Genomic DNA, 5,000 nt, shown 5'->3' with positions numbered 1-5,000 from the left:
TGGCGTAGTGGGATCTGACATAACGTAACCTGATCTAACCTGATCTTCTGTGACCTGACCTAGCGTGGCGTGGTGGGACCTGACATAACGTGACCTGATCCTCTGTGATCTGACCTAGCGAGTCGTGGTGGGACCTGACATAACGTGACATGATCTGACCTGATCTTCTGTGACCTGACCTAGCTTGGCGTAGTGGGATCTGACATAACGTAACCTGATCTAACCTGATCTTCTGTGACCTGACCTAGCGTGGCGGGATCTGACATAATGTGACCTGATTTGACCTGATCTTATTTGACCTGACCTAGCGTGGCGTGGTGGGACCTGACATAACGTGACCTGATCTTCTATGACCTTACCTGGCGTGGCGTAGAGAAACCTGACATAATGTGACCTGATTTGACCTGATCTGTGACCTGACCTAGCGTGGCGTGGTGGGACCTGACATAACGTGAACTGATATGACCTGATATATAATTTTATGGGACCTGACAGGGACTAACCTTATTTTATGTAACCTGTGACCTGTCATATGACCTGATCTTATTTGGCCTGACCTAACGTGACGTCACATGAACTTAACTGACCTGATCATAAATTACCTAACCTGATCTGACCTATCTTCTCCTGAAATGACCTCACCTTATCTGACCTGGCATATTCTAACTACATAAACAATAACTAACATAAGTTTCCAATGATAATAATCTGATTTAATACGATTTCAAATTATTCATAGATAGTTTGTAATACCTAGTTGACACACTAACATAGATCATATGATATCTTACATACAGTGAACATAATTCCACGTATACATGTACATATACATATAAATATACACATACATGTATATATACATATACATTTATATATATTTACATATACATATACACATATCCATGAAAATGGACATGGACTTGAACATGTTTATATACATGTACATATACATTTACATGTACACATACATGTACATATATATATATATATATATATATATATATATATATATATACATATATAATATATATATATACATATATATATGTATATATATATATATATACATATATATATATATATATATATATATACATATACATATACTGTACATGAAAATGTTCATGTATATAAGAACATAAGAATGAAGGAGACCATAAGGCCTAAACTAGGCATTTCCATGTCCATTACCATGTGGATGTACATATAATTTACACATATACATATACATATATATATACATATACATATACATATAAATATACATATATCTATACATATACATATGCATATACACATGCACATATACACATACATGTCCGTATAAATATTCACATAAACATACACATGTACACATACATATACATATACAAATACGTGCGCATACATATACACATACATGTACACATATACAAGTGTGTATTCATGCACAAATTCTTCTTGAATTCCTTGGTATCAGACCTCATTACGAAACGGAATATCTCTTTTGGACAAATCTTTTTCCTCCGCAATTTACTGAAATCGTTAAAAAAATGTGAGAAATTGAGAAAATATACGTGAACTACATGCGAGATAACACGGGAGACTTGCGTATGTGTGTATATGTATGTGTGGATACGTACATATGTGTGTACATGTATATATGTATAAGTATATGTATAAGTATATATATGTATATGTATATGTATATGTATATGTATGTGGATATATGTATATGTATGTGAATACGTACATACAGTATGTATGTGTACATGTATATTGTATATATGTATATGTATATATGCAAATGTATATGCATATACATATGTAGAAACAAACAATATTTTCAGTTATATAAAGGGGTTTGAAAAATCTAGGAGAGAGAGAGAGAGAGAGAGAGAGAGAGAGAGAGAGAGAGAGAGAGAGAGAGAGAGAGAGAGAGAGAGAGAGAGAGAGAGAGAGAGGAGACAGAAGAGAGAGAGAGAGAAGGAGAGAAAGAAGAGATAGAGAGAAGAGAAGGAAGAGAGAGAGGGAAGAGAGCGAGTGAGCGAGAGAGGGAGAGAGAGAAGAGAGAAAGGGAAGAGAGAGAGGGAAGAGAGATAGGGAAGAGAGCGAGAGAGCGAGAGAGGGAGAGAGAGAAGAGAGAGAGGGAAGAAAGAGAGAGAAGAGAGGGAAGAGAGAGAGAGAGAGAGAGAGAGAGAGAGAGAGAGAGAGAGAGAGAGAGAGAGAGAGAGAGAGAGAGAGAGAGAGAGAGAGAGAGAGAGAGAGAGAGAGAGAGAGAGAGAGAGAGAGAGAGAGAGAGAGAGAGAGAGAGAGAGAGAGAGAGAGAGAGAGAGAGAGAGAGAGAGAGAGAGAGAGCTGATGAAATAAAGATCACCAACACAGTCAAGCGAACGATGTTATACCCAATGATAACTGGCAGTGAGCGGTGTTATCGTATACATGAACAAAAAACTGTTCTGTTATTTATAGAGATTTTTTTTTCTTCAAAAATTGTCCGAAACTGACGCAAACTAACTTTTTCAAATTTTGTTGAAAAAAAAAAGAAAAAAAAAAAAGAACAGCTGATGATGTTTGGCCCGGGCACGATCAAGAAAACAGGGTACACGGGATATATTTTTTTTATATGTTTATGTCGTAGGCTCTCTCTCTCTCTCTCTCTCTCACTCTCCTCTCTCTCGCTCTTATTGTTATCAATATGAACCTATTTCTCCAGCGTTTCTATCCTTGTTTCCAGCTCTCGCTCTCTCGACTACAGGCGAATCTCTCTCTCTCTCTCTCTCTCTCTCTCTCTCTCTCTCTCTCTCTGGTAACGCTGGTAAGCTTTATTTTTACCAGCGTTTCTAGCCTTATCTCGCGTCACGCCGTGGAAAATGTTGTTTTGTTATTATGTGAAATACGATAATGAAAAAATAGAATAATATGAATTAGAGAAAATGAGATCAAATAAAATACAATGAAATAAAATGTAGTAGAATAAAGTATAAAATAAAATTAAGGTGAAGTGCAAACATTGATAATAATAAAAAACTAAAATAGAATAAAGTATAAAATAAAATTAATTAAGGTGAAATGCAAACATTGATAATAATAAAAAACTAAAATAGAACAAAGTATAAAATAAAATTAATTAAGGTGAAATGCAAACATTGATAATAATAAAAAACTAAAATAGGAAGCACGAAATAAAAGAAGATAATAGTAATTAGATAAACGAATAAGATAAATAAATAGATAAATAAATAACAGATCTCCTTACCCTTCCTCAAGTATAGAAGCGCTGGTGAACTGCAGTCCAAAACAACTAATTATCTTTTTTCTCCCTCCTCTCTCTCTCTTTCCCTCCGTCTCTCTCCCTCTCTCTTTCTCTTTTTCCCTCTCTTTGTCTCTCTCCCTCCCTCTCTCTCTCTCTCCCCTTGTCTCTCTCTCTATTCCTCTCTCTCTCTCTTCTTCTTCTTTTTCTCTATCTCCCCCCCTCTCTCTCTCTCTCTTCTCTCTATCTTTTTTAAATATTCAGCCTCTCTCTCATTCTTAACTCAAAATTCCATTCCCATTTGCTTTTATTTAGTAAAAAAAAAATAAAAAAAAAACTCAACACCCTTCTACTCTCCTATACATAACACCAAACCCCAGCTGTTACCTCTTCCCTACCTCCTTCCAGCGCGCATTAAAGAGCTGCTCTCATCCTCTTTCTCTTGGTAATAAAGATAAATGGCATTTTGGCTTTGAAACACGTGGAGCGCCGCCTCATCATTAATGCATTTATTATTGGCTCAGAAGCCTTAATGGAATGTTATCCCCGTAGGCCATAGAGGGAGAGAGAGAGAGAGAGAGAGAGAGAGAGAGAGAGAGAGAGAGAGAGAGAGAGAGAGAGAGAGAGAGAGAGAGAGAGAGAGAGAGAGAGAGAGAGAGAGAGAGAGAGAGAGAGAGAGAGAGAGAGAGAGAGAGAGAGAGAGAGAGAGAGAGAGAGAGAGAGAGAGAGAGAGAGAGAGAGAGAGAGAGAGAGAGAGAGAGAGAGAAAGAGAGAGAGAGAGAGAAAGAGTGTGGGGAGAGAGTGAGGGAGAAAGAGAGAAAGAAAGAGACAGAGAGAGAGAGAGAGAGATAGAGAGAAAGGGAGTGAGAGAAAGAGAGAGAGAGAGTGAGGAGAAAGAGAGGGAGGGAGAAAGAAAGAGACAGAAAGAGAAAGAATGAGAAAGAGAGTGGGGGAGAGAGAAAGAGAGAGACAAAGAGTTAGAAAGAGAGAGAGAGAGTGGGGAGAAAGAGAGTGAGGGAGAAAGAAAGAGACAGAAAGAAAAAGAAAGAGAAAGAGAGTGAGGGAGAGAGAAAGAGAGAGACAAAGAGTTAGAAAGAGAAAAAGAGAAAGAGAGAGAGAATGATCCTTCCGTAGTCGAGAGAGCGAGATCTGGTGACAAGGATAGAATCGCTGATGAAATATGTTCACATCGATAGCAATAAGGAGAGCAAGAGAGAGAGCGAGAGAGAGCCTTCGCCCTACGGCATAAGCATACGCACACACACACGCATATATATATATATATATATATATATATATATATATATATATGTATATATATATATATATGTATATATATATATATATATATATATATATATATCTATGTTATATATCTAAGAAAGCATATAAATTATACCTTCTAAGATGTGATCTTCGAGTTCTAGATATTGTTCTTCAAGGGAAGAAAATTTATCTAGAATTGAATAACGACACTAGGACAAAGGCTTCAAACTCTATTTCATTACTTGAGGAAAATTGATGAGAGGTCTTCCAGGGGAATATAGATGAATGGAAATCCGCAAAAATAAATAAATGAAAAAAAGATGAAATAAAATAAAATAAGTAAAAAATAAAATAATAAGATAATAGATAGATAAAGACAAAGAATAGATATAAAATAGTTAACTAAATAAAATGAATAAATAAATAATGATTAATAAATCAATAAATTATAATAATGATAATGACAATAACCTACCCCCAACTCCGGTAATAAACTAACATC

The sequence above is a fragment of the Oratosquilla oratoria genome, chromosome 15 (assembly GCF_046742065.1).
Source record: "Oratosquilla oratoria isolate Oo_2021 chromosome 15, ASM4674206v1, whole genome shotgun sequence".
NCBI lineage: Eukaryota > Metazoa > Arthropoda > Malacostraca > Stomatopoda > Squillidae > Oratosquilla > Oratosquilla oratoria.
The sequence above is the reverse complement of the archived record's forward strand: the minus strand, read 5'-3'. Positions refer to the sequence as shown.